This window comes from Phyllobates terribilis, unplaced genomic scaffold (assembly GCF_046119375.1).
Source record: "Phyllobates terribilis strain yellow unplaced genomic scaffold, ASM4611937v1 Scaffold_4__5_contigs__length_816908805, whole genome shotgun sequence".
Taxonomy (NCBI): Eukaryota; Metazoa; Chordata; class Amphibia; order Anura; family Dendrobatidae; genus Phyllobates; species Phyllobates terribilis.
The window spans coordinates 217,066,874-217,087,724 of NW_027362764.1; the positions used below are offsets into that span (position 1 = coordinate 217,066,874).

The window sequence follows — 20,851 nt, forward strand, 5'->3', positions numbered from 1 at the left end:
AATGCGGACCAGCGGACCTCAACAACTATCAGCTGCCCCATCAACCGCATCCACTGCTTCTTCCTCCTCCTCTGTCACCATGCCAAGTATCGGCACGCAGGTCTCCCACTGCTTAACCTCTGCTTCTCTACCTGCTCCAGTCAGGCTGAGTGAGAGCCCGTCAGCAGTAACGGAAGTGGACATGCATGCTGTGTTTGTTTCACCGAGCACACCATATGTTTCTCAATCCACCGTAACATGTCCCCCTGCACCTCACTCATGGTCCAGCAGTTGGTCCATATCACCGTACTCCGCCCTCTCTCAGCACTGCAGGCAGCTCTCAATCCCGCATTTGTGGCCACATAGAAGATTGTTTCCTCCCACACCATGACAAAGCTATGAGGTGGATATCCACCATCTCCAACCTGTTGGCCATGGAGATGGTGGTGTCAGGCCCTAATTTTTTGAACTGTAAACACTCCTGTATGGCTGCTTTTTTACTGAGGAGGTAACCGAAGAACCTGGAGGAAACCCCACAAACACGGGGAGAACATACAAACTACTTGCAGATGTTGTCCTCTAACATCATAAAGGAGTCAGTTCGTTGTCTAGGAGACCGACCACCGCTGCTTTCTACCTTGTCAACATTGTGTTGAAGCTTGCAAGGTGTCACGGGTTTACCGTGACAGAAAGGAGCCAGAAGACTGCAGGGTCTGATTCCTCCCACTCCTGCAGTCATTAAAAAGAAGCCTTTCACCTTCATATTAATCGGTGCAGGAGTTAATCTGCTCAGTTGTAAGCTCCTGGAAGCTTAACGTGATTTAGGCTCTCGACAGATTTGTCCCGTGCATCTACCCTACTGTGATAACGCTGTACCCCAACACATCAGACTGTCGCCTACCGTGGAAACCTTGAAAAGGAAGCTGAAGACCCACTTCTTGTGACAAACGTACAATCTGCGGTGAGCCTCGCTCCAGCATACCGCTGCATGACTAGCTGTACTCTGACCTACAGTATCCTCACCCATCCCTTGAAGATTGTTTGAGCAGCCTCGCGGGAAGGGTCCTCTCTCCTCTTGTACCAGTCGATGAGTCACTGAGGGAGACTCCTTTTCACATGTAAAGCACCACGGAATAAATGTCACTGTAATAGTACTAATAATTATAGTACTTGTACTCTGGGTCAATTGATGGCACTTTCCAGGTGTCTACTCCTAATTTGATGTGTTTTGGCAGCTTTTGGGCCCGTTTGAAGGTGTTGTGTATGCGGGTCCCCCCCCCCCCCCCCCTGAATCCTACGGCGTTCGGTAACGTTCGATGAATAAATTGGCGAGCATTGCAAATTCGGTGATCGTAATCCGAATCTAATATTGAAACATTCGCTCATCTCTAGCTGACACCCCATATGTGGGGCAAAACCACTGTTTGGGCACACAGCAGTGCTCGGAGAGGAAGGAGCGCCATTTGACTTTTTGAATTTAAAATTTGCTTGAATAATTAGCGGACGCCATGTCGCGTTTGGAGAACTCCTGATGTGCCTAAACAGTGGAAACCGCCCACAACTGACCCCATTTTGGAATCTAGACCCCTCAAGGAACTTCTCTAGATGTGTGGTGAGCACCTTGAACCCCCAGGTGCTTCACAGAAGTTTATAACGTAGAGCTGTGAAAATGAAAGAATCAACCTTTTTCCACAAAAATTTTAGCCCCAAATTTTTTATTTTTGCAAGGGTAAGAGAAGAAAATGGACCCAAAAAACTGTTCTGCAATTTCTCCTGAGTACGCTGATGCCCCATATGTGGGGAAAATACACTGTTTGGGCACACGGCAGGGTTCAGAAGGGAAGTAGCACTATGTGACTTTTTGAACGCAAAATTGGCTGGAATCGAGAGCGGACGGCATGTCGCATTTGGAGAGCCCCTGATGCACCTAAATAGTGGAAACCACTGACCACTCAAGGATTTTATCAAGGGGTATAGTGAACATTTTGAATCCAGAAGTACGACACAGAATTTGATAACATTAGGTCATCATATTGAATAAGTTGTCATTAGTCTTGAGCGCATGTACTCGCTACTTGAATTTGCATTGGGTACTTGGGTATGCATCAAGTACCGCGGGTGCTCGAGTGACACGCTCGAGTCTTCTCCCCGCATGTTTCACGGTTGTTAGACACCCAAAAAAAACAAGCGGGGATTGCTCGTGCATGGCAGGCAATCCCCTCAAGGTCTTTTTGGCTGTATAACAGCCGCGAAACATATGGGGTGGAGACTCAAGCATGTCACTTGAGCACTCGCGATACTCGTTGCATACCCGAACACCCGATGCAAACTCAAGTGGCGAGCAGTAGTCGCCATATCGTCATCATTTTTTTTCTTTACTTTTGAAAAAATCCCAACCCCAACACAACACTAACACAACCCTAGTACAACCCTAAGCCTAACCCTAGCACAACCCTAACCCTAGCACAACCCTAACCCTAGCTCAACTCTAATCCTTGCACAATCCTAACCCCAACCCCAACCCTAACCCTAGCACAACCCTAAACCTAGCACAACCCTAACCCCAACCTCAACCCTAGCACAACCCTAACCCTAACACTAGCACAACTCTAACATTAGCACAACTCTAACCCTAACCCTAGCACAATCTTAACCCTAGCACAACCCTAACCCTAACCCTAGAGTTTATTTTTTACGCTGTTCTTCGTGCAGTATAAGTGATTAGACGATTTTATTCTTCAGGTCGGTTTGATTACAGCGATACCAGATTCATATCGGATTTTTATGATTGACAGCTGTCACACACTAAAAAAAACTTTTTTTTTGCAAAGAGTAGTTTTTGCATCGCCATATTTTGAGAGCTATAATTTTTCCATATTTTGGCCGACAGAGTCATGTGGTGGCTTGTTTTTTGCAGGATAAGTTGACGTTTTTACTGGTACTACTTTCGGGCACATGACATTTTTTGATTGCTTTCTATTCCGATTTTTGGGAATAAAGAAAAACCAACAATTCAGGAATTGTTTGTTTCTTTTTGGGGGGGGGATTTTTAAGCCGTTCCGTGTGTGGTAAAATTGATGAGGCAGCGTTATTCTTTAGGTCAGTACATTTACAACAGTACCACATTTATATTGTTTTTTGTGTTTTGGGGCTTTTACACAATAAAAACTATTTTTTATAAAAAATAAAAAATTTTGCATCGCTTTATTCTGAGAGCTATAACTTTTTTATTTTTCAGCTTATGGAGCTGTATGGCAGCTTGTTTTTTGTGGGACAAGATGATGTTTTCAGCGGTACCATTTTTATTTACATTCATCCTTTTGATCGTGTTTTATTACATTTTTGTTTGGCGGTATGATGATAAAGCATCGTTTTTTGATTTTTTTTTTTTTTTTCACCGTGTTCACTAAAGGGGTTAACTAGTGGGACAGTTTTATAGGTCAGGTCGTTCCCGATACGGTGATACCAAATATGAGTAGTTATATATATTAGGGTTTTTTTCCCGTCTTCTCCTCTCCACCTTCATTACTGTTGACGCTTGATGAACTTTACTAACTCTTGTTAGCAGGTCTGTGAGCAGGTTTACTTAGTCTGACAGGTCCCACTGATTAGGCCACTTGGTTAAGGTATACATGGTTACGAGCATTCATATAGTGACAGATAGTTAGTTGTTAGTGGTCGTAACCATGGATAGCTAAGCTACTGCAATACCCCGCATATGGGGTAAGCCACATAGCAAATCAGAAAAACTATACTACATTTCTAATTGGAGGTATTTGCTAGTATTATTATTATTATTATTATTATTATTTTTATTATTTATTATTATTATTATAATACCTACTACATATTGGGATAGGATCTTGGAGATGGGAATACAATTAAAATTATTGTTACTCTGTAAGGCCTTTACTGGCAGCCAAGCGGTGGAGAAAAGGTAACCCAAATGACTAATTGGAAAAAAATGTTTACTTAGGCTAAGGAGAATGATAGACAGGTATTTCTTGAGCCTGCTAGCAAAGAACATGAAATAAAAAGAAATTCATATTTCAGAGTTTGTAGTGTTCATGATAATATGCCTATGTGGGTTTCATCATATTGGGAAGGCCATGCATTGTATGCATGTACACTTTAGGGAGCACTATAAATCGATAATATCAGGAAAACACTCACTAATGGAAACTTAACTATGTCAGGAAAGTGAGCCAAAATAATCCTAATGTATAACGTTTTGCTGGTATAGAAATGGTAACTTTGTCTTTAAGAGGAGGGGACAGAAATGAAACTCTTAGACATGAAGTCAAATGGATTATGAGAAAATAGGACTCAATGATTATAACAATCTGGGTGTGCTTCTATAAGGATTATTCTGAGGGAAGAAATGCTGGAAGTACAATGTATTAGACAGAATATGGAGTTGATATGTGCCATAGCTGTAGCGTGATGATGTAAAGTGACCAAGGGTGGTAGCCAAGGACGAGCTGCTGCTCCATGCGCCCTGGCACTTTACATGAAAAGATGGATTCCTGCTGGGTGTTGAGCTAGTGTTGTGTGGGCCAGGACCACGAATTCCATAGAATAATAAAGGAGACTTCCTTTCAAATGTGGGGACTTTACTGAACTTGATAAGGGTTATGTCCAAGGGATGGCGGGTACACAATCTTAAGCATGTTTCCTTCACAGTAAAAAGCCTTTTTATTCCCACTGTATCCTTCTTCTGTAGGTTATGCCAGAGCTCTGCAGCTGATCTATTTCATCTCTATGTCGTCACAACTATCGGCTATCGGTGGCCGCTCACAGGCATCACGTGACCCCCGTGCTGACGTCACGACAAGTGAGGCGTGACTCAGTGCTGGGGTCTCGGCGGTGGCTGCTGGGTTGTGGGCGGGGTTACACCCCGCGTCACACCCAGCATCCACCACGTGCTTTCCCAATGAATGGGGAGAGGCAGAGCACGTGGTGGATGCCGGATGTGACGTGGGGGTAACCCCGCCCACAACCCAGCAGCCACCGTGGAACCAGGAAGACAAAGACCCCCGGCTGCAGACAGCACTTGTCGTGAGATCAGTGGATGTCAGAGCCGGCTGTAGCCGGGGGTCACGTGATGCCTATGAGCGGCCAGTGATAGCGCCGCTCACAGGCAGTAACTGCAACAGAAGGTATTTACAAAAAGGCTTAGGGGCCCCGGTAGGATACATTGGGGGGGTAATCTAAAGTAGTGCACTACCCCTTTCAGCAAATTATTGTTAGTATGATTAAAATACTTTTGACACACATTACTTATAAAGATTTTTCCTCACACTGCATCCCCAAATTACCCTTGATTAGTGTTGGTGTGAATTTAGTCTCACGTCCTTTCCATCTTGCTGGAAGAGATAGTACTGCCACAGGAAAGTATTGCCTCTTACTTGCACACGTCCGCAGCTCTTCTTTTGATTTGCCAGCCTGGCATGATGTCATCAAGCCTCAAAAAGGACATCATACCAGGCCGACAAATCAAAAGGAATAGCCGCAGACATCGACAGGTAGAAGAAGGTATTCTTGCTCCCATGAAGCAGCCATAGATTACTGTTGTGGCCAATGGCATGGGACATGCGAATCGATTCACACCAACTTTACCCCTGATATGTAATTGCTGGATGTCTTTTGATATTTTGCAGCCCCATGTGAAAAAGAAGCTGACATCACTTTTCTGATTGATGGTTCCTGGAGTATCGGACCTACAGAGTTTGAAAAAATGAAAGAATTCATGGTATCTACCATCGATGAGTTTGATATTGGCCCCGGCAAGGTTCATGTGGGTGTTTCCCAATATAGTGATTTATTTAAAATAGAGTTTCCGCTAATGCCAAATATGAATAAGCAAACTTTAAAGCACATGATAAAGAACATCACATGGATGGATGGACGCACACTTATTGGAAGTGCTCTTAAGAAAATGGATTCTGCTCTATCAGCTAATAGCCGTATTAGAGAAAAGATCCAACAGATATTGATCGTCATAACAGATGGAGATTCACAAGACGACGTGGCATTGCCTGCAGAAGCTCTAAGGAGTAAAGGCATTTTCACTTATGCTGTGGGAGTGGGATCAGTGTCTGACACGCAGCTTCTTCAGATCGCTGGAAAATCTGATAGAAGGTTTTCTGTCCACAATTTTGATGCATTAAAAAGTATTAAAAAAAGATTGGTAGATGACATATGCATCCAGCGGCCTGCTGAGAGTGAGTATGACCTGATTGCCAATACACTCCATACAGACCTGTACATTTTGGTTATTGCTTCATCTGAATTTATAACTACATCATTAACAGTAAATATCATCAGGGTCTTGAACAATCCAACATCACAAAGGCTTAGGATGAACATTACTGTGATCTGTCATGGCTTCAATCAGAGAAGGTCCCAGTCTGCTATAACTGTGATTGGTCAATGGGATCAACCAATGGGACTAACCAATCACAAGCAGCAGACACAAAAACACTCAACACCAAAAGCTTCCACTGCTCTCGTGACATATTTAGGCTAAAGATGCAAATGTGACATTTGTATACTAAAATAAATTCACTGCCAATTCCAATTGGAGTAATATATATTATAAAATTTAACCTTTATTTTTATTTTTTGAAAAGAGTTTTTTATTAGTGAATTAAATTTCTTTCAGCAAAAACATAGCTATGTGACTCTAAATTCTAAAAGGATTAACATCCACAGGCGGATTGATGTTATGATCTATAAAAGTGTTAGGTGCATAGAGGGAGATCCTTCACGTGGTCCTTTTATCATCAAGGGATTGTGCTTTCTAGAAAACACTTATGTGCATTAAATCGAAATTGCAGGGAATTCTGCAATAGTCCTTTAATAAGTCAAGATTATTTTATCTATAAAGGACGCTGATTTCCTTCTTGCTGCATTATATCTTTTTTGGAGTATCAGCCTTTGGTACCTTGACGTCTTTTAAATATGTAAGGCTGTCTCACTATAATATTAGGTGCATTATATCTTTATAGATAAAATAATCTTGAAATAATTTTTTTAAAAATAAAGATTACATTTTATTATATATTACTCCAATTGGAATTGTCAGTGAATTCATTATGTAATTATTTGGAGAAACTTGTTAGACAATGTGCAGTGAAATAGTTTAATTGTATGCTAAAATACTATAATACTAAAAGAAGCCATCCGATACCATTCTGACACAGTGTAACGGCTGCAATACATCACTTATGTTATTGGTAACACACTATATCTAGTGATTCGCTGCAGCGGTTACATATCCGTGGTGAGACTTTATCGAAATGATGTAGTAGTTTTTTTCCCTAGGAAATCATTATTCACATGATACTTTGACACTTTACATAATTTCTGCAATTAAAGAAGCACTCCCATTACGATTACATTTTTTAATTCATTAAATGTGTATATACATATGAATGTAACGTACTGTGAGTATATTAATATACTCACCTACCGCCACTCTCTCCGTTATCCAGAGCTGTTCTTCTCCTCTTCTGAGTGATGTCATGCCTCTGAAGACAGTTGACTATTACTATTAAAGCCTATGGAGCGTCAGAACAAGGCTCCAGAGGACTTATATAATAAAAGAGACTTCTGATTCACACATAGAATATAGATGTGAGCCAGATAGTCGCAATTGCGGTGACGTCACTGAGAAGAGGAGAAGAACGACACTGGATCTTGAAGAGAGCACCTGTAGGTGAGTATATTACGTGCACAAATGCACACATTTAATGAATAAAAAACCTAATGGGAGCATTTCTTTAAAGGGAGTCTGCCAGCACAAAATGAATGTCCAAACAAAGCACAGCTCCTTGTAGGGGAAGTAGCCCTAATAAAAATTATGCTTTTAGACCCCCGATGCGTTAACACTGGCGTTTTGTACACCAGCCTTAAGAGCGGTGTGCAGGAATATGATGCAGTGAATTCATGAAGAGGCATATGCCACTTAATGAATTAGGCATTTCTTATCAGTGGTGTGTGTCTCCGTGCACCTCTACAGAAATGTTACTCCTTTCAGGGACTGGAGTAACATTACTGGAATAAGAAACGTCGTCATGAAAGATTAACTAGACGGGCAATCGTAGCCATGCCTCCACCCACTGTGGCTTCTACCATTTTAACAGAGCTGCCCAAAACTGGCATGAAAACACTAAAAGTCGCTAAATTTTTGCACAACTTCACATTACGCAAAAAATTAGCAATTTTTCAAAGTCATTTATGACAGTTTTCTGGCTTAAACACTTTGATGTATTGGCCCTTTAGTGTTTTAATTCATTGCTGCCTTTGCCCAAACTCCTTCGTTAACCAAATATTCTAGTAAACTGTGCTCAGTGCAAAAATAACATAGCCATGCACTTTCCCAGCTATTTATTTTCCATCTATCGGTGCTCTTTTCTGGCTGCTATAAAGCCAGAGCTGTCAATCAAAGATGACCGAAACAGAGATAGGTGGAAACCAAGTTCCATAGTTGGGAAGGTGCATTCAACTGTCTGGCCACACCCAGGGTGCACCACTAGTATATTTGAATAAAGAAGGATTTCAGGCAAATGCAGCAACCAATGAAAGCCCAATTTTTTATCAGAAGGATGGCTCCTACAAAGTTCTGTGCTTAGTTTGGAAACTCATTTTGTGTGCACAGATTCCTTGTAAGATACCAGTTTTGTAAATGTATATGCGCTTCTTGAATTTTACACTCATGTCTTCTACCCTTTTCCTTCTAGATTGTTCTCTTGAAATCGTAGTCGGTTTTGATATTTCAGCTTATCCTAATGGCGCCAATTTATTCCATGATCAAAAGTTATTGGAAGTTCAGATTGCTAATATTTTGCACAGTATGATGAATTTGAGAAGTGCAAGTTGCCTCGTTGGCACTATACCTCAGATTAATGTAGCTTTTTATATTCCAAATGCAAATCCACCCTCTCCTCCTCAATTCTACACCTACAGTTCAGATTTAGCTCAGAAACTCAAAGCCATTTCTGTCAAAGGTCCTTCCTATTTAACAACCCCCATTCTTCAATCCATGTGGAAGGCATTTAAAAAGGACGAAGCAGGAAAAGCAAAGGTATGTATCAGTCTTCTCTGCCTAATTATTATTATCACAATTCGTACTAATCTGTTATGCCTTCCTTATTCTATGTAGATTATGCTAATCTTTACTGATGGCCTAGATGAAAATGTAGAAGACACTGAGATGACAAAAGAAGAATTTCAGAAAAAAGGTATATGGCACAAGTGGATTGTCATAGAGTATTATGTACTTTATATTTTGGATATAATTGATTAAATTAATATACAGCCTTGGACGATTTTCCATTGTTTTCGTTTTTTCCTCTCGTTCTTCCAAGAGCCATAACTTTTTTATTTTCCCATCAAAATAGACGTATGAGGGCTTGTTTTTCGTGGGATGAGTTGTACGTTTTACCATATCGTGTACTGAAAAATGGGAAACAAATCCAAGTGCGGTGATTTTTCGACAATTGTTTTTTGGATTTTGTTATTTACTATGTTCACTACATGGTAAAAATGACCTGGCAATATGATTCTCCAGGTAAATATGACTACACAGATACCAAACATATATAGTTGTTTTTTTTATTTAAGTAGTGAAAAAAAAAATTAGAAATTTGTAAGAAAGAAAATTTTAGCTTTTGTTGCCATTTTCCGAGACCCGTAATGGTTTCATGTTTCGGGATATTTTCTTATTTTTTTGCGCCCTGAGCTGATACTTTTATTGATACAATTTTAGGGTAGATACAAAGTTTTAATTGCCTCTTTTTGCAATTTATTGCAATGTTGCAGTGGCCAAAAAAAAATTAAATTCTGGCACTTTGATTTTTTTTTCATTACACCATTTACCGATCGGAATAATTTATTTTATGTTTTTGTAGATTGGGCGTTTATGAACGCAATTATACCAAATATGTGTATTTTTTTATTATTGTTTTATTTTCATTGGGGCAAAAGAGGGTGATTTGAACTTTTGTGGGGTTTTTTCATATTGTTAAAAACTTTTTTTTTTTTTTTTACTTTGCACTGTATTTGATAGTCCAAGCTGCGATCATCCAATCGCTTGTGCTATACATAAGCAGTGCATCAGCACTACTAATTATAGCGGAAATCACAATCTCCTATGAACGCCGGCCACGGGCTAGCATTCTAGGATCATTCTGACAGGCACGGGGGTCATCAGCAGACCCCCGGTTGTCATGACAACCCATTGGTGCCCCATGATCACGTTTTGGGGGAGCCGATGGAAGTGTGGAGAGAGTCAGAGATTTCACAGGTTAACAACCTTGGACAGAGCTTTGCTTTAATGACTGTTAAAAACATATGATGGCTGATTAAATCAGCCTTCATGTGGCAGGAAAGATGTGGGCTTGGCATGCGAGCCCGCATCAATGGCAGGGACACGACATATGACGTAAATGTACGTCATATGTCGTGAAGGGGTTTCAATCATGAATCAATGTTATTTGCATGTGAGATCCTTATTTGTGCCTCTTTGAGTCATTAAAAAAAACTGTATCAGGTTGCACAGAGCCATAGCAAAACCAAAGAAATGGGCCGGCACACCTGTTGGTATAAATGCAATGTGTAGGTGCACATTCACACTGTGGCCATTATCAAACTAAACCTGGGATAAAAACAATGAGCAAATACCCTACAGTAAGCAAACAAATAGTAATAGTACATGGAAATAACATAGGGTACTTAATTGACACTAATTTGATCAAAAAAGCATAAAAGCCACCCACCACAACAAGGTGTACCCAATCAGAATGGTCCCTAACTCTACTATTTCACCTATTTATGTGCCAGAAGGCCTCAAAATACATGGCCAGAGCAGGACCTAGGTCTGACTGGTTCACATCTGCCCCTGGAAAGCTACAGTATATAAATTAATAATATAATGAGCCTACTGTACTTTTTTTGCATGTGAGATCCCTATTTGTGCTTTTTTTTATGACTGATTAAACAAACTGTATGAGGTTGCATAGAGCACCCACAAATGTTTGAGGCTATATAGTACTTCCATATGTGTCTTTATGAAATCCAACGGAGGAAAAAAACTCATGCTATATCATCGGATCTGTGTTAGTGGGATATACTCTTTTAGAGGCACTGATTTTAGGAAAGAATACATTGGTACCATAGCACCATGTAGAGGTATTATACAACAGCATATAGAGTAACTATGTCACCTTAATACTGTGTGTGTCATACAGGGTTTGATTAATTAGCAATTCTTGGGTTTTGTAACATGGGAGGTATTCATGTCCATATTCATTTGTTAAAGCCCATCGCTTCTCTATACATGTTATAAATATAATTCACTATCTAACATATCCATTTCTGAAACCTTTTAGGGTTACATGCCTTAGTTACTGTTGCATTGGAAGGAACAAAAGGATATGATAACATGAAACACATAGAATTTGGCAGAGGCTTTGATTATAGCTATCAGTTGCATATTGGGATGCCAGATATTGAGATTAAACTTGCCCGACAAATGGTGAGTTTGCTATTGTTGTTCCAGAATAACTTTTATAATAATAATAATAATAATTTCCTGAACATAATAATAAATGTTACAATTATGTAAGAAAATAATATTTTGCCTTTCTTTTTTAGTCCCATGTTATTGAAAAAACATGTTGTTGTGTATTCTGTGAGTGTCATGGACAAATAGGACCACCGGGAAAATATGGAGATCAGGGAATGAAGGTATGTGCATCAAATGGAACATATAGTAACTTAAGTGTAACTATTGCTGGTACATCATTTTCAGATATATGGGGAATATTACTGTACCACCAGCATATAGATGATGACCAGTGATTTCCTAATGAAAGAGTTTGAAAAAAGTTATTTTATTATGTACTCCTATATGGAGTTTTGCATGAATTATGATTATTACTGCATTGAGAAAAATTAAAATCCGTAAGCCATCTCTGGAGAGGGAATATATCACCCTCACATTGAACATATGGGATTAATTATAGCTGGGGAATATAGAAACTAATTATAACTGGGGAAGTGAGAGAGAGCTGATACGTCAACCTCCATTAAAGTAGGGGCCTCCTGCATTGACCAGGCTTTAAAAGGTCTGGGAGCCATGTTTTGATCAGAGGAAGCTTATTCCTCTGATCAAAACATGGCTCCCAGACCTTTTAAAGCCAGTGGTCAGTGATGAATATTGGGGTTTGCATTGATCCGATATTTATGGGAGATATATTTTCAGTGTCGTATCGAAGTGTGCTGTACTGCTGGTAAACGGTAAGGCTTGCAGAAGATATGTGGTGTATTCTAAACACATTTCAAAGTTTGTAGAACTTCTTCATCAGGGAAACCACAGAAAAATCCTACAGAGTTTGAAACATGTTGAGAACCATATCTCTTCTGCAAATCTTGGATTCTCTGGATATTTCTACAGATTATTTGCCAGCAGCCCAGTACATCCGCTTATTCCTTTGAATTGAGCTGTCATAAATCTAAATCTTCCAACATGTTTTGTCTAGCAGCTGGAGGTTTGAAAACACTCAATTTTTCTGCCACATAGATCCAAATGGGGGCTCAGGGAATGGGGAAATTTATCAATGGCTTTGCAGAATTTTGGCATAGGTTTCATTTTTCGTCTTTAAAACAATTTAAAATGCACCAGATGCACAACTTAATAAATTCAGTGCATATTACCCTTTTTATAAGTGATAGAGGGGAAAGGTGGTAATATGTCACACAGGTCAGGATCTGCTCTAAGGATAGCCCAGTGTTTCTTTAAGATACTTCTTATTTCCTCTGATCTATCATCAAAGTACCCCTTATAGAAGGGTTAGGTCCATTCGTGACCAATTGGTACACAGTACATATTCCCAAAAAGATAAACCCCTAACATGGTTGGAGAATAGGGATAACGGGACATTCAGGTGTGGCAGATGAAAATTTTGCAAATACATTAGGTTGACAATTAACACTTTCACAAGTGTAGCCACAAGTGTATGCATGTCGCTGTGGCGCCCCTGAGGGTTCAGTTGCCACAGAGGTACTGCACCTCACCCAGAGGTGTGGTGTCTCCCTTCTCTCAGGTAAGGAGGGAGTGCTGCACGGGACCCCAACACCTACATCCAACACTACTCTACCCCAGGCCAGCAGGAGGGGCAAGACGCAATGTAGTTTTCTGCTGAGCCCTGTCCCTGGCTGGGGTGGGGGGAAACCCAAAGGTAGGGGGAACCAGTAGTGGGTGTGGGTGGAGGAAGTAGTTTATGGGAGCACTCATACAGTAGATATATAGAAAGGCAGACATCTTAAAACAAGTGGTAGTTGGTTAAGTAGGGACAGTTCAGTGGAAAAGTCTGGGAGCAGAGTCTCTGTAGGAGCTCTGCTCCACTACAAGGGCCCAGGACTGAGGCTCAGGAGGGGATCAGGGAGTAAGCTCCGTTCTGCAGAAGGGATCCTAGGGGGGTACGGCGAGTGCAGGCAGCACCCGTACACCCCGAACCTGCCAAGTGTCAGGAGGATCTAGGCCGCAAGAAGGGGACCGGCCCCTGGCCCAGTCGTGCAGCTTCAGGCCTCAGCTGGAAAAACCGGAGGCTTCTGGCTTCTACAGTCAGAAGCCAAACCCCCTCTCCAATCCAAGTAAGGTCAAGCAGGTCTGTGCAACTCCGACGGACAGGGGGGACCTCGCAGCACCCGAACAGGATTCACAGTGGGAAGCGCAGGGCAGGAGGGAGTAAGACCCAGCGCTGAAGTCAGTCTAGAGAGGCACATAAGGAAGTGGGGTTCTGCCAGGTACACCCGAGCTGCCTGAGGAAGGACTGAACCCTCCCCGGTGAACGCAGTGCGACGCGGGAGGCTTGCACCAGTACAGTGCACCTGTGGACTGTCTAAGAACTGTGAGTAAATCTTGGATGACTGCACTGAGCTACCTCCGTTCCTTTCTTTCGCCGGTGCCATTTCCCTCCCTGCACTAGAACGCCCAGCTCACCTCCATTTTCCTACACTGCCCTGAGGCCTGCTCCACTTGTGGGGAGCCATTCCATCTCAAGCTGCCCTAACACCTGCCTCAGAGGACTGTCGCAGCGCTTGTGTTAGAACCTTGCTGTTAGGTTTTTTTTCCTTTGCTGGTCACATGACCTTGTTGGCCTATTTAGTCCTGCTCCGCCCTTCTGGCTTTGCTGGACTTCATTGTATTTCTACTTTCTAGCTAGCCTGTGCTCTGTATCTAACTCTGTTAGTTTGCTTGGTCTACGGACCTCTATGTTCTATCTATTTTGTTTGTTCGTCTGTCTGCTACTATTTCTGTTAGGAGGTGTCCCATATTCCTCCCAGTCCTTAGTACTTGTAGGGATTCCCTCCCCACATCTATAGGTCTTCGTACAGACTAGATTAGGACTTTAGCAGGTCTGATCGCAGGATCAGGTTCCCTGTTACATCGTAGGGATTCAGCTGAGTCTCATAGTAGGGACAGATCTCCTCTCTTTCCTTAGCTTTGGTAGCAGAACATAACAGTAAGTCCAGCCAGCAAATTCTCTAAGGAAAGATTTTTCTGTTCCATCATGGTGTCGGTTCAGGATTTGGCTCATCGCCTGCAGGGACTCTCTCTGGAGGTGGCCGAGCTCCGTCAGCACGTGAGTAACTGTCCTGGAGCACATTTCTTGGAGCCTAAGGTATGTTTGCCGGATTTGTTTTTTGGTGAACACCGAGAATTTTTTTCATTTAAAAATGCTTGCTTATTGTATTTTCGTTTGAGACCCAAGTCCTCTGGGGATGAATCCCAGCGCGTAGGGTTCATAATGTCACTTTTGCGCAAAGAGCCTCAGGAGTGGGCCTTTTCTTTGCAACCTAGTGATTCATGCTTCAGATCAGTGGATAGTTTTTTTTCTGCTTTGGGACTATTATATGATGATCCTGACCGTGTCGCATCAGCTGAGACTGAGTTGAGACGTCTAAAACAAGGATCGGGTAATGTGGAAAAATATTGTACACATTTTCGTCGTTGGTCCACTCAAACAGGGTGGAACGATTCTGCTCTGAAAAGTCTATTTCTTGCTGGGCTCAGTGAAAGGGTTAAAGACCTGCTAATTGCTTATCCTACACCTGAAGATTTGCAACAGGCTATGCAATTAGCTATACGGGTGGATAGAAGACTGCGTGCTAGGGTTAATGAGAGCAAATCCTCTGCTATGTCAGTTTCTGGTTATGATAATGTGTGTACTAACAGTGGTGAACCGATGGAGATTGGATCGGTGGCACCTCGCTCTCAAGAAAAAGACCGTCGTTTTTCGCAAGGCTTGTGTTTCTATTGCGGAAAATCTGGTCATTTGATTAAAGGCTGTGAGCTTCGTATGAAGAAAGAAAAAAAAATGGTCAGTCATGCCCGTATTGCCTGTTTAAATTCCAAGGGTATATTTTTAGCTGCTTCCACGATTGCTCAGGAAAAATTAATGGAATTTCGGGTGTTTGTTGATTGCGGGTCTACACTGAATGTAATTGATGGGGGATTCGTGGAAAAACTCAATTTAAAACCTGAACCTTTGTCATCCCCCATTGCTGTGGTTTCTGTGGATGGCTCCCCTTTGAAGAATATTACTCTCAAGGTCAGTGAATTTCCTCTCACTATTAATGGTGTTCACCATGAGAAATTGGATTTGGTAGTGTTGAATAACTTGCCTTCTCCAGTAATATTGGGTTTGCCCTGGTTAAAATTTCACAATCCTGTACTGGATTGGTCTACCAGTGAAATTAAATCCTGGAGCCATAAATGTTATGACAAGTGTTGTAACGGGCGTATTGCAGCTTTGGATAGGGGAGAATTGCCTGTTCCTATTCAGGATTTTTGGAGAGTTTTTTCTGAGAAGGAATCGCAGGTTTTGCCTCCCCATAGAGACTATGATTGTTCTATTGAATTTGTCCCTGGAGCGACTCTTCCTAAGAGTCGTTTATTTAACCTTACTATTCCTGAGAGGAAGGCTTTGGAGGAATACATACAGACAAGCTTGGCCGCCGGTCACATTAGGCCCTCTAAGTCTCCTGTGGCGGTTGGATTTTTTTTTGTAAAAAAAAAGGACGGCGGTTTACGTCCTTGTCTGGATTTTCGTGAGATTAACAAAATTACGGTACGCAATCCTTACCCACTGCCATTGATTCCTGATCTGTTTAACCAGTTATTGGGGGCCAAGTGGTTCTCTAAAATTGACCTTAAGGGGGCATACAATCTGTTGCGCATGAAGGAGGGTGATGAATGGAAGACTGCTTTTAACACTCCTGTGGGTCATTTTGAGAATCTGGTTATGCCTTTTGGTCTTACTAATGCTCCTGCATTTTTTCAGAATCTGATTAATGACATCCTTAGACCTTTGATCGGTAAAAATGTGGTTGTGTATTTGGATGACATTTTGATTTATTCGCCAGATCTGGAGTCTCATTGGCGGAGCGTGCGTGAGGTATTACAGTTATTAATGAACAATTCGCTTTTTGCTAAGCTGGAGAAATGTGAGTTCGCTGTACAGAGAATTAGTTTTTTGGGCTACATTATCTCCAGCAAAGGTTTTGAGATGGATCCGGTTAAGGTTCAGGCTGTGCAGGAATGGCCTAGGCCTATTGGTTTGAAATCGATACAGAGGTTTTTGGGTTTCGCCAATTACTATAGAAAGTTCATAAAAAAATTTTCTAGTATTGTCAAACCTCTGACTGATCTCACCAGGAAAGGTGCTGATGCGGTTCAGTGGTCTTCTGAGGCCATTGAAGCTTTTGTGTATCTCAAGGAGAGGTTCACCTCTGCTCCCATCCTTATGCAGCCTGATGTTACTAGGCCGTTTTTGGTTGAGGTTGATGCTTCCTCTGTGGGGGTTGGCGCAGTATTGTCTCAGGATAACGGGGATGGATTACATCCCTGTGCCTTTTTTTCAAAAAAATTTTCGGAGACTGAATTGAATTACGATATTGGTAATCGGGAATTATTGGCTATTAAACTCGCATTTGAACACTGGCGCCACTTCTTGGAAGGTGCGGAATTTCCCGTTCAGGTTCTTACGGATCATAAAAATCTGATATATCTTGATGCTGCCAAGCGCCTGAATGCCCGTCAGGCTAGGTGGGCACTGTTTTTCTCGCGGTTTAATTTCTCCGTTACTTACATCCCTGGTACTAAGAATGTTAAGGCGGATGCCTTGTCTCGCAGTTTTTCTCCCATAGTCGGTGCTGAGAAAGAGGAAAACATTTTACAAGAAGGTGTTGTGATAGCTGCTTTAGACTCCGTTTTGGAAGATGAGATTCTTAAAGCTCAGGAGAATGCCCCATCTAACACTCCTCATGGGAGGTTGTTTGTGCCTGAGACCTTTAGGAGAGATTTGTTTGTTGAGTGTCACGAATCTCGGTTGGCAGGTCATCCCGGAATCTCTGAGACCAAGAGACTGGTGGGTCGCAGTTTTTGGTGGCCTGGATGGCAGAAGGAAGTCATTAAGTGGGTGCGCCAATGTACTATATGTGCTAGATCTAAGTCCTCACATACTCCTGCTGCGGGGTTGCTTTGTCCTTTGGAGGTCCCCAGTGCTCCTTGGACACATTTGGCTATGGACTTTATAACTGACCTTCCCCCCTCTGAGGGTTTTACTGTCATCTGGGTGGTCGTGGACCGTTTTAGCAAGATGTGTCACTTGGTTCCCTTCGTCAAACTGCCCTGCGCTAAAACTCTCGCTAAGGCCTTTGTCAAGGAAATTGTCAGACTTCATGGCGTTCCTACTGACATTGTTTCTGATAGGGGTCCTCAGTTCGTGGCTCGTTTTTGGCGTGCCTTTTGTGACAGGTTGGGAATTCATTTGTCGTTTTCGTCCGGATATCATCCTGAATCTAATGGCCAGACAGAAAGGAAAAACCAGGATGTTGAGCAGTTCTTGCGTTGTTTTGTGGCAGACAATCAAGAGGGGTGGTCTGAGTTTCTGCCACTTGCCGAATTTGCTCTGAACAATCATACATCTTCTTCTGCTGGTTGTTCGCCTTTTTTTTGTTGTTCTGGGAGACATCCGTCGTTTGGGTCGTTCTCCAAGTTGGGATCTGCCGTGCCTGAGGAGGAGAATTTTTCCGGTGATTTGGAAAGAGTTTGGACGGATGTGCGTGGTAATCTTCAGGAGGCCAACAGAAAATCTAAAGACTACTTTGATAGGAAACGACAGGAGGTTTTGTTCGCTGTTGGTGACATGGTTTGGTTGTCCTCTAGGAATCTGCGGTTGAGGATTCCTTCTAAGAAATTGGGTCCCAAGTTTGTAGGGCCCTTTAAGGTGCTTCAGGTTGTCAACCAATCTGCTGTTAGGTTGGAGGTTCCTACCTCCTGGAGAATTAATCCGGTCTTTCATGTCTCTCTGTTAAAAAAAGCTGTTGTGTCGGATGGTGACGCCTCTGCCTCTGTTCCTCCGGTGGTGGAGGACGGGGAATATGAAATTTCTCGCATCCTTGACTCTAGACGGTATAGAGGTAGTTTGCAGTATCTTGTGGCCTGGAAAGGTTTCGGACCCGAGGATAACTCTTGGGTGAGGTCAGATGATGTTTCCGCGTCCAGACTTATCAGAGCGTTTCACAGGAGATTTCCTGATAAGCCTGGTCCTAGGGGATCCGGAGGATCCTCTTAGAAGGGGGGGTACTGTTAGAACCTTGCTGTTAGGTTTTTTTTCCTTTGCTGGTCACATGACCTTGTTGGCCTATTTAGTCCTGCTCCGCCCTTCTGGCATTGCTGGACTTCATTGTATTTCTACTTTCTAGCTAGCCTGTGCTCTGTATCTAACTCTGTTAGTTTGCTTGGTCTACGGACCTCTATGTTCTATCTATTTTGTTTGTTCGTCTGTCTGCTACTATTTCTGTTAGGAGGTGTCCCATATTCCTCCCAGTCCTTAGTACTTGTAGGGATTCCCTCCCCACATCTATAGGTCTTCGTACAGACTAGATTAGGACTTTAGCAGGTCTGATCGCAGGATCAGGTTCCCTGTTACATCGTAGGGATTCAGCTGAGTCTCATAGTAGGGACAGATCTCCTCTCTTTCCTTAGCTTTGGTAGCAGAACATAACAGTTTGTGATCCTCACCAGACACCACAGGTGGCGTCACGACAAATCCCCTATAATTATCCCCTTTTTGCACTGACCGCCCTGGGTCTCGGACCGGGCCAGCCACAGTGATCCCCCCTAAAAGCAGCCATAAGGCCCGGCTGCCGAGTACCCCACGGCCCTGGGGGCGAGTCATCGCCAACTGACAAACTACAGGGGTGATTTATCTATTCAAATACACTTGTTCCTTTGATTACATCAGGAAAACTTAGCGAGAGCTTAAAAGAAGGATAGGCGACCACATCGGTGATATTATTAATACCTGCGATACCCCAGTCTCCAAACATGTTAGGGAAGCTTGGATTGTTTTGGTTTTAGCGTCCTTGAAGTTGTTTCGCCATCACCTAGGGGAAGTGATTGGGACCGGAAAATACTACAAAAGGAAGCAAAATGTATATACCGAATGAATAGTGATAAACCAATGGGTCTCAATGACCAACTACAATTTGGCTGTTTCCTATGAATTTCCCATATGGTAATGTCGCTCATCCTCTACTACCCCCTACTGTTCAGCTGTTCTACGGTCCCTAAAAAGCTCAATCCACTGTTTAATATTGGCCCTACCAAAGATAATGCCCGTAATTGGTTCAGTGACCCAGAGAGGTAGTGACAATCTGGTATCCTATAAACCTTTTTCATCTAATGGGGGTGATACATCTCCATATGACTTATATCATATGTACTCAAGTTGATCTAACATGCTAATCCTATGTTTTGGCATAGGTGGCAATCTCTATGGGACTAAAGTGTTTTGTCCCAATTATTACTATCTAGCATTGGATTTTAATATTCTTTTTCACTACTATATATTTTTTATACTCTAAACACCCCTTAGTTTTGCTGCCCCTTCATACCCCTGTATTCTATTTAATAGGGATGATGTATATCTGACTGCAGTGCAAGTCTGGCGTTCATCTGCGCATGCTCGGTGCGGCTGGAATGCAAATGCATTCCACTGCCACTTCCGGTTGCGGGCTGATCTAATGACACTTCACTGAGGGTGCAAGCACAATAGGACTGAAACGCAAATGCGTTTCACTGCAACTTCCGGACCGGCGGCATTTTATTGTCAACTACTTAAGTTTGTATCCTTTTTTCCTTTGTTCTTTTCAGGGCCTAATAGGGCCTAATACGTTAGCCTTTGTTGAGGGGTGGTGTCATTTGCGCTATCTAGGGTGCCAACCTCCGCGGCTAGGTAGGGGAACCTATAGACAGTTAACAGGGTTTTTTCATTTTATTCTAACTTCACTACTTCTATCTCCTATCACTTCAGCTGACATGGTTTATACTATTATACTACTCCACTATTGTTGAGTGATCATATTTGTTTGAGTACATTTAGTAATAATAAGATCTAAAAAAATGTTTCAATTTAACTAATAAAAGTAATGTTTTATATTCAGTGTATTTTTCTGTGAATTAAAATGATATACCCTTACACTAGAAGATGACTACTATTGATCTGTGATTACATTTATCTTTTATCTAGGGATTGGCTGGATTAAAAGGACATCCAGGCTATCCTGGAGAACAAGGAATGGAGGTGAGTCTCTATTGTCCACCATTGAGATGGATTTTAGCCCTGCAACTACAGAATGTTCAATATGTCCTATTTTCATGGCATTAAAGGGGTTTTCTCATCATCATAAATGGGGGGAAATTGCGAAGTGTTTGTTAAAACAAGCAACTTTGTAATTTATCTCTTCTTAAAAATCCTCTCCATTCCCAAGAATGGAGAGAATATTAATTTTATTG

General features: G+C 42.1%; 1 pseudogene; it reads left to right on the plus strand.

Moving 5' to 3' along the window:
* LOC141265248 (collagen alpha-6(VI) chain-like) overlaps positions 1-20,851 on the plus strand; it is a 341,127-nt pseudogene that overhangs the window by 157,836 nt on the left and 162,440 nt on the right.